Here is a 15,924-nt window from a genome sequence, read left to right as displayed (position 1 = left end):
TGTGAAGCTTGCAAATTCCAAAGATAAAGAGAAGATCCTTAAAGCAGCAAGAGACAAGAAATCCCTGACTTTTATGGGGAGGAGTATTAGGGTAACAGCAGACCTCTCCACAGAGACCTGGCAGGCCAGAAAGGGCTGGCAGGATATATTCAGGGTCCTAAATGTGAAGAACATGCAACCAAGAATACTTTATCCAGCAAGGCTCTCATTCAAAATGGAAGGAGAGATAAAGAGCTTCCAAGACAGGCAGGAACTGAAAGAATATGTGACCTCCAAACCAGCTCTGCAAGAAATTTTAAGGGGGCCTCTTAAAATTCCCCTTTAAGAAGAAGTTCAGTGGAACAATCCACAAAAACAAGGACAGAATAGATATCATGGTGACACTAAACTCATATCTCTCAATAGTAACTCTGAACGTGAAAGGGCTTAATGACCCCATCAAAAGGCTCAGGGTTTCAGACTGGATAAAAAAGCAGGACCCATCTATTTGCTGTCTACAAGAGACTCATTTTAGACAGAAGGACACCTACAGCCTGAAAATAAAAGGTTGGAGAACCATTTACCATTCGCATGGTCCTCAAAAGAAAGCAGGGGTAGCCATCCTTATATCAGATAAACTAAAATTTACCCCGAAGACTGTAGTGAGAGATGAAGAGGGACACTATCTCATACTTAAAGGATCTATCCAAAAAGAGGACTTAACAATCCTCAATATATATGCCCCGAATGTGGGAGCTGCCAAATATTTAAACCAATTAATAACCAAAGTGAAGAAATACTTAGATAACGATACACTTATATATACTTGATGACTTCAATCTAGCTCTTTCTACCCTCGATAGGTCTTCTAAGCACAACATCTCCAAAGAAACGAGAGCTTTAAATGATACACTGGACCAGATGGATTTCACAGATATCTACAGAACTTTACATCCAAACTCAACTGAATACACATTCTTCTCAAAGTGCACATGGAACTTTCTCCAGAATAGACCACATACTGGGTCACAAATCGGGTCTGAACCGATACCAAAAGATTGGGATCATCCCCTGCGTATTCTCAGACCATAATGCCTTGAAATTAGAACTAAATCACAAAAAGAAGTTTGGAAGGACCTCAAACACATGGAGGTTAAGGACCATCCTGCTAAAAGATGAAAGGGTCAACCAGGTAATTAAGGAAGAATTAAAAAGATTAATGGAAACTAATGAGAATGAAGATACAACCGTTCAAAATCTTTGGGATGCAGCAAAAGCAGTCCTAAGGGGGAAATACATCGCAATACAAGCATCCATTCAAAAACTGGAAAACTCAAATACAAAAGCTGACCTTACACCTAAAGGAGCTAGAGAAAAAACAGCAAATAGATCCTACACCCAGGAGAAGAAGAGATTTAATGAAGATTCAAGCAGAACTCAACAAAATCGAGACGAGGAGAACTGTGGAACAGATCAACAAAACCAGGAGTTGGTTCTTTGAAAGAATTAATAAGATGGATAAACCATTAGCCAGCCTTATAAAAAGAGGAGAGAGAAGACTCAAATTAATAAAATCATGAATGAGAAAGGAGAGATCACTACCAACACCTAGGAAATACAAACAATTTTAAAAACATATTATGAACAGCTATACGCCAATAAATTAGGCAATCTAGAAGAAATGGACGCATTCCTGGAAAGCCACAAACTACCCAAACTGGAACAGGAAGAAATAGGAAACCTGAACAGGCCAATAACCAGGGAGGAAATTGAAGCAGTCATCAAAAACTTCCCAAGACACAGAAGTCCAGGGCCAGATGGCTTCCTTGGGGAATTCTATCAAACGTTTAAAGAAGAAACCATACCTATTCTACTAAAGCTGTTTGGAAAGATAGAAAGGGATGGAGTACTTCCAAATTCGTTCTATGATGCAGCATCACCTTAATTCCAAAACCAGACAAAGACCCCACCAAAAAGGAGAATTACAGACCAATATCCCTGATGAACATGGATGCAAAAATTCTCAACAGGATACTAGCCCATAGGATCCAACAGTACATTAAGAAAATTATTCACCATGACCAAGTAGGATTTATCCCTGGGACACAAGGCTGGTTGAACATTCGTAAAACAATCAATGTGATTCATCATATCAGCAAGAGAAAAACCAAGAACCATATGATCCTCTCATTAGATTCAGAGAAAGCATTTGACAAAATACAGCATCCATTTCTGATCAAAACTCTTCAGAGTGTAAGGATAGAGGGAACATTCCTCAACATCTTAAGGGCCATCTACAAAAAGCCCACAGCAAATATCATTCTCAATGGGGAAGCACTGGGAGCCTTTCCCCTAAGATCAGGAACAAGACAGGGATGTCCACTCTCACCACTGCTATTCAACATAGTACTGGAAGTCCTAGCCTCAGCAATCAGACAACAAAAAGACATTAAAGGCACTCGAATTGGCAAAGAAGAAGTCAAACTCCCCTCTACGCCGATGACATGATACTCTACATAAAAAACCCAAAAGCCTCCACCCCAACATTGCTAGAACTCATACAGCAATTCGTCAGTGTGGCAGGATACAAAATCAATGCCCAGAAATCAGTGGCATTTCTATACACTAACAATGAGACTGAAGAAAGAGAAATTAAGGAGTCAATCCCATTGACAATTGCACCCAAAAGCATAAGATACCTAGGAATAAACCTAACCAAAGAGGTAAAGGATCTATACCCTAAAAACTATAGAACACTTCTGAAAGAAATTGAGGAAGACACAAAGAGATGGAAAAATATTCCATGCTCATGGATTGGAAGAATTAATATTGTGAAAATGTCAATGTTACCCAGGGCAATTTACATGTTTAATGCAATCCCTATCAAAATACCATGGACTTTCTTCAGAGAGTTAGAACAAATTATTTTAAGATTTGTGTGGAATCAGGGAACCCTGGGTGGCGCAGCGGTTTGGCGCTGCCTTTGGCCCAGGGCGCGATCCTGGAGACCCGGAATCGGGTCCCACATCGGGCTCCCGGTGCATGGAGCCTGCTTCTCCCTTCTCCTTCTGCCTATGTCTCTGCCTCTCTCTCTCTGTATGACTATCATAAATAAATAAAAAAAAATTAAAAAAAAAAAAAGATTTGTGTGGAATCAGAAAAGACCCCGAATAGCCAGGGGAATTTTAAAAAAGAAAACCATATCTGGGGGCATCACAATGCCAGATTTCAGGTTGTACTACAAAGCTGTGGTCATCAAGACAGTGTGGTACTGGCACAAAAACAGACACATAGATCAATGGAACAGAATAGAGAACCCAGAAGTGGACCCTGAACTTTATGGTCAACTAATATTCGATAAAGGAGGAAAGACTATCCATTGGAAGAAAGACAGTCTCTTCAATAAATGGTGCTGGGAAAATTGGACATCCACATGCAGAAGAATGAAACTAGACCACTCTCTTGCACCATACACAAAGATAAACTCAAAATGGATGAAAGATCTAAATGTGACACAAGATTCTATCAAAATCCTAGAGGAGAACACAGGCAACACCATTTTTGAACTCGGCCACAGTAACTTCTTGCAAGATACATCCACGAAGGCAAAAGAAACAAAAGCAAAAATGACCTATTGGGACTTCATCAAGATAAGAAGCTTTTGCACAGCAAAGGATACAGTCAACAAAACTAAAAGACAACCTACAGAATGGGAGAAGACATTTGCAAATGACGTATCAGATAAAGGGCTAGTTTCCAAGATCTATAAAGAACTTATTAAACTCAACACCAAAGAAACAAACAATCCAATCATGAAATGGGCAAAAGACATGAGAGAAATCTCACAGAGGAAGACATAGACATGGCCAACATGCACATGAGAAAATGCTCTGCATCACTTGCCATCAGGGAAATACAAATCTAAACCACAATGAGATATCACCTCACACAGTGAGAATGAAGAAAATTAACAAGGCAGGAAACCACAAATGTTGGAGAGGATGCGGAGAAAGGGGAACCCTCCTGCACTGCTGGTGGGAATGTGAACTGGTACAGCCACTCTGGAAAACTGTGTGGAGGTTCCTCAAAGAGTTAAAAATAGACCTGCCCTACGACCCAGCAATTGTACTGTTGAGCATTTACCCCAAAGATACGATGCAGTGAAACACCGGGACACCTACACCCCGATGTTTCTAGCTGCAATGTCCACAATAGCCAGACTGTGGAAGGAGCCTTGGTGTCCATCGAAAGATGAATGGATAGAGAAGATGTGGTCTATGTATACAATGGAATATTACTCAGCCATTAGAAATGACAAATACCCACCATTTGCTTCGACGTGGATGGAACTGGTGGGTATGATGCTGAGTGAAGTAAGTCAATCGGAGTAGGACAAAGATTATATGTTTTCATTCATTTGGGTAATATAAATAATAGTGAAAGGGAATATAAAGTACGGGGGAAGAAATGTTTGGGAAATATCAGAAAGGGAGACAGAACATATAACTCCTAACTCTGGGAAACGAACTAGGGGTGGTGGAAGGGGAGGAGGGCGGGGGTGGGGGTGAATGGGTGACGGGCACTGAGGGGGGCACTTGACGGGATGAGCACTAGGTGTTATTCTGTATGTTGGTAAATTGAACACCAATAAAAAATAAATTTATTATAAAAATAAAAAAAGAACATCACATCTCTTACTTGAAATATATAATTCCAAAGCCAATTTATATCAAATTTTCTGCCTAAATTATTCTACAAATCCTTATTTTTTTCTAAGATTTTATTTATTTATTCATAAGAGACAGAGAGAGAGAGGTAGAGACATAGGCAGAAGGAGAAGCAGACCCCCGGCAAGGAGCCTGATACAGGACTTGATCCCAGCACCCCAGGATCATGACCTGAGCCAAAGGTAGACACTCAACCACTGAGCCACCCAGGTGCCCAAAATCCTTATCTTTGATAGGATGGTACATAATGTGTGTACCCTAATCTCATAGTATGAGCTAATCTGTTATAGTGTTAGAAGGAAGCTTGTGTGCCTATGTACACAAATGTAAATATGTGTGTACATGCATGTCCCCCTTACAAATATAAATGCCTGTGATAATGTCCTGCAAAGAGTCATCAAATACCTCTCTTCACCAGCATTTTCAAATGATGAAATTAAATTCATATGGTTGATATACTTCTTAGTTCTTTTTACCATTCACAAACTATAATTCATTGAATATTTTTTTATTTTTCCAAAGAATTCTTAGATAAAAATACATTTGTTGTTATGATAAATGTCATGGCCATTGAGTGGGAATAGCAAATATATTGTAATTAATATGCTATTGTAATTAATAAGCAGGAATACAAAATATATTGAAATCAATAAGGGTATTAAATATTAATCAGCAAACATAGTTAATTGTTAAGCAATAAGAACATAAGGCTGTGTGTTTTGGAAAGTAGGTAAAATAAGATTTAGAAAATATGATGAAAATATCTGCAGGGACGCCTGGGTGGCTTAGTAGGATATATATGATATATGATATATGATATATGATATATGATATATATATATAATATCCATTAAAATTATCCCTCAGAAATGAAGATTACTCAGAAAGACTTCTAGGCCAGAAGTTTTAGTTGCAGAATTCTACCAATAATTTAAAGAAAAATTAACATAATATTTGCACAGTATTTCCCCCATCCCATAAAAGTAAAAAGAATATGGACCACTGCATTTTCTAAGTTGTTATTGCCCTAATACCAAAAAGAGAGAAACCAATACAAAAAAAAAGAATACTCTAGATGAATATTAATATTCATTAAAATATTAGTAAACCAAATTCAACAATGTATAAATATAATTTATACATGATAATTAGTGGACTTTAGTGCAAAACTGCAAAGCTGGTTCAATATTAGCAAATCAATAAGTGTGGGGTACGTGGGCGTCTCGGTTAAGTGTCCAACTCCTGATTTCGGCTCAGGTCCTGATCTCAGGGTTGTGAGATCAAGCCCTGCACTGGCCTTCACACTGGGCATGGAGTCTGCTTAAGATTCTGTCTCCCTCTCCCTCTGCCCCTTCCCCCTGTCTCACCTCTTTAAAAAAGAAAAAGAAAGAAAATCAATCAATTTAACCAACCACAAAAGACTAAAGAAAAATTATATGATCAATATCACTTGATTAAAAAATAGTATTTAACAAAAATCCAACAAGTAAATAAAATTCTCAAAGAACTAAAAACAGACAGGAATCTTATTAACTTGATATAGAGTATCTACAGAGAACCTATTGCTAAGTAGATAAAAATTTAATGTTTTCTCCCTAAGATCTCCTTAAGGTCTAGGATAAAAGGAGTTTTTTTTTTCTTTTTAAAGAAAGATGTTTGCTTTTATCCAACGTGGTCCTGGAAGTTCAAATCACTATAATAAAAAAATAAAAATAAGTAAATTCTTGCATATTGGAAACAGTCTGCAGCTATATTTATTTACAAATAACAGGATATTCTACATTGAAAATTCCAAGAAATCTAAAAAAAAAAAAAAATTTTCCTAGACTAATAATTGAGTTCAACAATGATGCAAGATATGAGATCAATGTACAAAAAATTCAACAAAATTTCTAAATAATAATCATGAACATATGGAAACCAAAATTCAAAACACAATACCATTTACACTTACTACAAAGATAATGACATATTTTGGTATGACAGAAGCAAAAAAAATTACAAATGAAAAATACATTCTAAAAATTGAAAAATGTTGATGAAGAAATAAAAAAGGCTTCAGTAATTAGGGATATATTCCATGTGCATAATTTAAAAGCATCAGCATATTAAAGGGTAAACTGTCTTCAAGTTGAGTTTATAAGCTTATTGTAATTAGGGATATATTCCATGTTCATAATTTAGAAGCATCAGCATAGTAAACTGTAAACTGTTAAGTGAGTTTATAAGCTTATTATAATTACTATCAAAGCAAGCAAGATTTTTTTACAGAGATAGATGAGTTATACTATAATCATATAGAAAGGCACAAGAACCAGAAGGGCTAAAAATAAACTTTGAAAAATGAAAAGAATGAGGTGGGGAAATATCATTGTTCCTAATTATAGTGCTTATTATATAGCTACAGAATTAAAGAGAAAGTGATATAGGGGGCACCTGGGTGACTCAGTTGGTTAAATGTCTGACTCTTGGTTTCAGCTCATGTCACAATCTCAGTGTCACCAGGTCTAGCCCTGAGTAGGTGCTGTGCTCTGCACAGTCTGCTTGAGATTATTTCCCCTTCCCTCTTCCTACCCTTCTGCTCCTCCCCCAACTCATGTGCATGTATGCAAGCTCTTTCTCATAAATAAATAAATAAATAAATAAATATCTTTAAAAGGAATGTGATATTGGCAGAGAGATACATACATGGATCAATGCAATAGGATAGGAAATTTAGAAACATACATGCAAAATTATGCCTAATTTTGACAAAGGAAAAAGAAAAAGAAAAAAAAGGATAGTTACATAGTCTTTGCAAGTAATGGTGCTAAAGCAACTGGATATCCATGAGCAGCATCTAATCGATCAACTGATCAAGGCTTAAACTGAGCACTATAATATTTATTGAAAATCAATTGACTGCAAATGTGTGAAATTATTTCTGAGATATCTATTCTATCCTGTTGGTATATATGTCTGTTTTTATGCCTGTTTTGATTATTGTATATTTGTAACATATTTTACTTTTTATTTTTAAAGGTTTCATTTATTTGAGAGACAGAGAGCAAGCATGAGCAGGAGGAAGAGCAGAGGGACAAGCAGACTCCTCACAGAGTGGGGAGCCCAATGTAGGGCTTGATCCCAGGACCTTGTGATCATGACCTTAGCTGAAGTCAGATGCTTAACCAACTGAGCCACCCAGGTGACCCAGATTTGTAATATATTTTAAAGTCGGGAAGTATACCACTAGTTTTGTACTTGCTCAAATTGCTTTCACTTCTTCCAACATGGGATATTTTTTCCATTTATCTATGTCTTCTTTAATTTCCTTCACCATTGTTTTATCATTTTCAGTGTACAAATCTTTCATTTTTTGGTTATATTTATTGTTAAGTATTTGAGTCTATTTGTTGCTATTGTAAATGAAATTGTTTTCTTAATTTCCTTATCAGATAGTTTGCTGTTATTGTAATGAAGTATAATTTTTTATGTTGGCTTTGTATTTCACAATTTTACTGAATTTGTTCATTAGTTCTGATGGGGTTTCTTTTTTTTGTTTTGTTTTGTTTTATTTTTGATTGAGTCTTTTGGGCTTTTTACATATACTATCATGTCATTTGCAAACATAATTTTACTTTCTCCTTTCTAACTTGGATGACTTTTACTTCTATTTCTCATCTAATTGTCCTGGCTAAGACTTCCAATACTATGTTAAATAGCAGAAGAGAGAGTGATGACCAGATCTTAGAGGAAAAGCTCTAAGTTCCCCCTCCAAATAAATTCACACATTTATAGTCAACTAAACTTCAACAACAGTATCAATAAAATACAATGGGAAAGGATAGTCTATTCAACAAATGGTGCTGGGAAAAATGGATATCCACATGAAGAAGAATGGAATTGGATCCTTGTCTTACATTGTATACAAAAATCAAATCAAAGAATTAATGACTTAAAAATAAGATCTGAAACCATAAATTTACTAGAAGAAAAATAGGATAAAAGTTTTTTGACATGGGTTTTGGCAACACTTTTTTTTTATATGAATTTAAAAAAAACAAGTAACAAAAGCAAAAATAAACAAGTTGGATTGCATCAAACTAAAAGACTTCTGTACAGCAGAAGAAACAGAGTAAAAAGGCAACCAATCTCCCAAATGAATGGGAGAAAAATTTGCAAGCCACATAAATGACATGGGATTAATTTATATATATAAATATTATTCATATATTAAATATTATATATATAATTTAAATTCAGTTTGCCAACATATAGTATAAAAGTGCTCATCTCTTCATGTGCCTTCCTTAATGCTCATCACCCAGCAAAATATATAAGAAACTCATGCAACTCAACAGTAAGAAAACAAACTGGTCAAAATGGACAAAAAAGACCTTTAATTTTTCCAAAGAAGACATACAAATGACCAACAGATATGTGAAAGATGTTCAATATAGCTAATCATCAGGGAAATGAAAATTAATCCACAAAAGGATATTATCTCATACCTGTTAGGTTAGCTATTATTTTTAAAAAATGCCCCGGTAAGTTTGTGGAGAAGTTGAAATCCTACTATACTAAGAATGTAAAATAATACAGCTCTTTTGGAAAACAATATTTAGTTTCCTCAAAAAAAAAATGATATACTACATGATCAGGAATCTCCTTTCTAGGTATGTATCCAAAGAATTGAAATCAAGATTTCAAAGAGATATCTGCATTTCCATGTTCAACGTACCAAAGCTCACAATATCTAAGATTTGGAAACCAAATAAATGTCCAAGAGTTGAACAGATAAAGAAAATGTGGTATATATACACACAGAATAGTATTTAGCCTTTAAAAAGAAAATTATCTTGTTGTTTGTGATATTATGGATGAACCTGGATGACTTTATGTTAAGTAAGATAACTCAATAGGACAAATACTACTATATGAGGCATCTTATATAGTCAAATGTATAGAAGTGTGCAATAAAATGCTGTAACAGAGAATATGGACAGTTGTTCAATAAGCATACAGTTACAGGTATATAAGACAAGTAAGTTACAGAGATCTGCTGTACAAAGTGTGTATAGTTAACAATAAACTACTGCATCTGAAAAATGTATGAGGGTGGTAGATCTCATGTTAAGTGTTCTTACTAAAAAAGATAGAAAAAAGGAAAGGAGGGGAGGAAGAAGGAAGGAAGGAAGGAAAGAAAGGAAGGAAGGAAGGAAGGAAGGAAGGAAGGAAGGAAGGAAGGAAGGAAGGAAGGAAGGAAGGAAAGAAGGAAGGAAGGAAAGAAGGAAAGAAAAAAGAAAAGGAAAGGAAAGGAAAGAAGAAAAAAAAGAAAAGAAAAGAAAAAAAAGAAAAAAAAGAAAAGGAAAAGAAAAGAAAAGAAAAGAAAAAAAGAAAAAAAAAAGAAAAGAAAAGAATCACATCAAAAAGGGGCACAAGGGGGGGCACCTGGGTGGTTCAGTGGTTGAGCATCTGCCTTCGGCTCAGGTTGTGATCCCGGGGTTCTGGGATTGAGTTCCACATCACGTTCCCCATAGGGAACCTGCTTCTCCCTCTGCTATGTCTCTGCCTCTCTCTATGTGTGTTTTTCATGAATAAATAAATAAAATCTTAAAAAAAAGGGAGGGGGGCACAAGGATACTTTTGGAGGTGACAGGTACGTTTATTTCCTGGATTGTGTTGATAGTAATATGAGTATATACATATGTCCAAACTCACCAAATTATGTGCATTAATTATATTTGTTTTTTTTTTGTATACCAATATACTTCAATGAAGATGAAAGAATCATTAATAGATATCTTAATGGAGAGGATAGAGAGAGAGAGCAAATAAACACAAAAAGATGTTCAACATAATTAGTCATCAGGGAAATGCAAAATTAAACCACAATGAGATGTCAGTACACACCAAACTCTTGTTAAAAACTGAATAAAATTAAAAATCCAGTTTCTCAGTGACACTAGTTTCATTTCAATTACTTAATAGGTGCTTGTGGCCAGTGGCACCTACACTGCATAGCATGGATATAGGACATTTCCAACCTAATTTTAATACATTTAGCATAATAAACCTCTCCTGGCCAATTTCCCATATGAACTTTATTTACCAAAATAAGATTATGCCCTTAATCAATGACATCCAACAGCAATATCCAGAAGCTAATCTCACACGAATAATATGGGCAATGGTAGGATGAGTCCTACCATTACTGGGAATTACATTCCTAGTAATTTGTGGTTATCACAAATAACCAATTTATTAGACCCATGTCTGAATGCAAGGCAGATAAAATCCAAGCTTTTTGACACTATTATAGGCTCCAATTAGCACCACTTAAAATTGCACTAAACTATACAAATTGACTTTCATAAAAACACAGTATACAGGCAGCAGAGGGAGCCTGGTGAACCTGTAAGGAAGTCAAATTGCTTATTCTATCATAAGCTTCCCTCATCCAACTTTGGACAATATTTCTGGTACTCGACTTTAGCTCAAAATTCCAATAGATTTTTAATGAGCAGTGAAATCCCCTAGTACTTGACCCTAAAAACCATGCTAGCTGCAACCCTCCAATGACATAAAGCAACTTTCTAATAGCCCTCCTGGTATAGAATATACCAGTATATTTAAGTATGCTTAATATAATACTATTGTAAATATTATAATATTATAAAGTAATACTTTATGTTTATATACAAGTATATTTCTATATTCTTTAACACAGCAGTAAAAAGAAACACCAGATAGTGACATCCAAAGGATTGTGCACACAAAATTGTATGTAAAAAACATGGGACCAAAGGATGGATTGTTATATAAATGGCAAAAGATGGTACCTGTTTATTCACCCCTTTGTTGGTTACTTCATAGCAAGCTCAGATCACTAGCTTAAAGACTGCTGGCACAAAACTCAAATTCTTAAACATGCAATTACTTGAAATACAGCTCAAATCAGCAAAGTTTTGCCATATAGATCCTACCTGCTTTTTATAACATATGAAAATTCACTCAACATACAATAGCCATGAAAAAAACAAAACTCGTATCTATAAAAAAAAAACAAGCTACTATTGTTCTTTGGTGCTTGGCAATTCATATTCCCCACTTTGTTGCTAAGCAACATCATAGACAAACTAAATGCCCTCTCCAAATTCCGTCTCCCATGAGAGTTACCTTGGCCATTTCCATTTCTAGACTAAGGTCTTGCACTGCTGCCTCTAAAAGATCTCTTGGTGTGAATGAATCCCTCATGCAATCCTTTCTAAGTGGCCACCCAATAAAGCTTGCTGCCTTCTCTTGGTCACTTCTTTTTTCTTTTTTTTTTTTTTTTTTTTAGCTCTGAAATCCTCAAAGGTATCACATTCACTTGCAGCTTTCAGTCATCCTTTCAAGTTGGCATCGTGGAGACCATTTCTATATTTCTGTACTTTTCTAAGTAGTAGAGACTACTGTTTCCTGTTTCTTCATAACTGCAAGTTTGGTGGGAGGGACAGAACTTATTATATTATACCAATATTAAATAATATTTAACTAAAATATTAATAATTAAAAAGAGGGCCTATCAGGAAAGTGAATTTGCAAAATGTCAAATGTTTGTAGAATATTTACAGTTATATCAAATGTTAGTTGTTTAGCTGTCATAAGGAAATCAGAATAGTAGTGTAACATGCAAAAATGTACATATATAGTTTTAGTTTTTAATGTCTTTTTTTTTCTTTTTAGTAAAGTGAATGGAAATGATGCTTAGAAATCTATACTCATCTGAATAGTCTTCTTTTCTCCAACAGTCATTGATATTTAGCATTTTATTATTTTTATTTTTTATTTTTTATTTTTTTGATATTTAGCATTTTAAACAATGGGATTCTCTGTGGGCCCAGGGGCTGTCACATTCTTTTCTAAGAAAGACTACAGGGGTGTCAGAGTTTCAAGATAGCATTATTAGAATAAAACCTTATACTCATATCAAGCATATCAGAAAATCACTGTTGTATAACAGCATGAAAGCTCTGGGCTTTGTTAAGTAGATAGCATCACAGCTTGTCAGAATCATCAACCACCAACTGGGACTGTGATATAAGAGTTTAAAGAAGTGCTGTTACCTTTCCAGTGCAAGGAATTAATATTTAAAACGGTGGTTTTCACCCTCTTTTATATTTCCCTGAATTGAATTAGTTGATCATTTTACCTTGGGCAAAACCATTCACAGGCTTACTGTGAATTTAATCAATGTATTCCTTTCCAAAATGCTTGCCTTTATAAAATAGTTTCCCTTTAACATTTCTCCAATTTAAGTATTTGTGACTAAAGAATAGAGTTATTCTATGTAAAAGTTTTTAAAATTAAGTTAAATGATAACAAAGGAAAGTCTCCTTCACTAGTTAGGAGTCTCCTTCTCTTCCAGTTTTGTCATCTGTAGCCGCAGGTAGTTGCATTAGGCAAAACGACAAAACTTATTTGATAAGTTGCACATGCTATCCCGTAATTAAATCTAAAATTAATGAAAAATTGTTTCTCAATTTATATTAATATCCATTGCTTTTATCCTGCAATCTATTCCACCCAAATATTCAATTGAAAGGAATAACTTAAATACAACACGTCATTTGTTTTAAAAATGACTCAAATATGAAAACTTGAACAAAAACTATAACATTTACTTTCTTAAGTAGAAATGTGCACTTTAACCTAGAATTTATAATATTCAGTTATAACATATCTAGTTTTTGAATTGGGTGATGCTATAGGTGCTACACCTACAGCCCTTAGGCCTTTACAATTCTGGTGTCTTGGACAAATTCCAGCTGCCACACTATCTCTACCTCTGCCTGAGGGCTTTCTCCAGGGAAGACTACTGTATGCTGTCAGAGCTGAGAGTTCTGGACTAGGAGAAGCTCTCAAATAAGTTTGTACCGACTTCCTATTCCTTGTATAGAATAACAAATGTGTGCTCTACACTATTTTTCATAGTCTACTTGGATTGATGACACAAATTTATTGGCTTCTTTCTGTTCCAATTTCAATTTCCCACTGCCCTACTAGTGTTTTTATATCTTCTAAATAAACTACTTCTTGAATTCTTACCTTAGTGTCATTTAAAACATTCATAAATTAGCCTTTTGGTAGTCTCTCCCTTGCATTAACAAATTTTCAACTTCCATTTATTTTTAAGATAAATGAATTTCCCTATTCTTATAATAATAACTCAGAATAGCTCCTCCACTATCCATTTCTTTCTAAACATCATATCGCCCCCCCAAAAAAATAAACTTTATATTCCCTCTAGATTTTCTCATTTCTCTGCTTAGCTTCAATAAACACTTAAAAAATTATATTGGCGAGGTACCCTTACTCTTCCCAGGCACAGGGCCACAAGGTGTCTCACTCAAACTTCTGTCTTGAAGTATATTTGATATTTAGCATTTTAAACAATGTGATTCTCTGTGGGCCCAGGGGCTGTAGGTATAACCCCAGGCTACAGAACGAGGGACTAATGAGCTGGCTTGGCCCATGATTCACAGCAACCTAGAAGTGTTAGTGGCAAGATGGCAGTAGGTATGGTGAGAAACAGCACACATGAGCTGGCTCCTCCTCCCAACCTGCAGGTAAGCCCCCAGATGGATGGGTTCAGGTTATGAACACTTCAAAGCTCACTGTGATCACAGGTGGTGACCTGTGGGAAAACATCATTAATAAACACTTCTTGATAGCATTAATGATAGATTATCATCTCCTAACACCTTATTGACTCTTCAATCCACTCCAATTTTGCAAAAAAGCTTGAAACTCCCAGATTATTAAATGTGTTCTTTCCAAAGTAATGTTATTTTTAGATCCACTGAACACATCTCTGCCCACATCAATTTCAGCAGAATTTGTCACTACTGAACACACCCTACTTCTTGTGAATTATTGCACTATTCTGGCTCTGAGCCATTCAGCCATTTCTTCTCTTTTCTTTGATGAGATCTCCTGATACGTGCTTTACACAAGCTATAGATGTTTAAGATTTATTCTTTTTTTATATTTGTAAATGGACAAAAATTTGCCCAGAGGCTCAAGACAAATACTCATGAATCTATATAACTTGCTGTATGTGTCCATGACAATACACTTTAACACAAAATGAAACAAAACAAAAACCTCCTTGTGTGTTTATAACACTTTATTTCATCCCTTTCTATAAGCTTTCTATATCTTCTCAATCTCATCATGAAATACTGGACCAGGTTACCATCATCTTAAGCCTGAATAATGAAATACATTTTCAACTGGAATCTGATTCTGTGTTTGCTCTCTCTGATCTATTCTTCATGCCAGAACCAGAATGATTTTTTTCTTTTTATTTTCCCCCTAACACTAGCCCAATGCTGTAAGATAATGACTTAAATTCACTCCTGTAGCCTAAAAGTCCAACAGAATCTGACTGTGCATTACTTTTCTCCTATCATTTCCTAATACTCTTTCATTCTAGTAAGCTTTTGCTACACAATCATATAAGATTCAGGTACTGGGAGACTCTTAAAAGAATATAAATATAAAAATATTGAAAACAAATTATGTATGAGAATGAATACTAATTTGAAATGTGCAGAGAAATCACAACAAATTACATCTTTTTGAAGACTTACGAATTCTATAACATTAAAAACTGCAAAAAACCACAACACATTATTATTATTAATTACCTGCTTGAACTACTCTATAAAATTTCTCCTGCATTTGATTGTTGGATACTCTAATTGTGTTTTCATATCACAATAATTTTGTAATGTAATTTTCTAAAGAAAGAGTAGAAAGATAATTCAGTCACATATCATGATTGGTCTTTATTTATTTTTATGTATTGTTTGATGCCTAAGCTGTGAGCATTTAAAAGTGGACATACTCTGGTTTGTGTGCACAATGAATGCACAGATTCTGATATTTTAATTTCAGGTTATATCAATCAAACCAGAAAAAAAATTCTGTGTTTATAATTTTATATACAACGTGAGAGTCCCTGATCAGATGGGGAGCCAATAAGTGTGGGGTATCCTAATTGGGAGGGGTCCAGTGGTTCATGTAATGAAAGAATTCGCCCAAGGCAGGACAAAAGAGATAGAAATTTATTTAATACATTGCCAGGTATTTGCAGAACAGCAAAGGAGAGACTGTCTGCCACTAAATGGTGAGGGGCCACAGTTGGAGAGGATGTATGGCATCTTCCCTTTTGGTAATCTTATGAACTGTG

General features: G+C 35.1%; 1 pseudogene; it reads left to right on the top strand.

The window, feature by feature from the left end:
• Window positions 1-14,236: 14,236 nt before the first annotated feature.
• LOC100686565 overlaps window positions 14,237-15,924 on the top strand; it is a 75,042-nt pseudogene continuing 73,354 nt past the window's right edge.

This window comes from Canis lupus, chromosome 13, assembly GCF_011100685.1.
Source record: "Canis lupus familiaris isolate Mischka breed German Shepherd chromosome 13, alternate assembly UU_Cfam_GSD_1.0, whole genome shotgun sequence".
Classification (NCBI taxonomy): Eukaryota; Metazoa; Chordata; class Mammalia; order Carnivora; family Canidae; genus Canis; species Canis lupus.
Note: the sequence above shows the minus strand (reverse complement) of the source record. Positions and strands in the feature narration are given on the sequence as shown.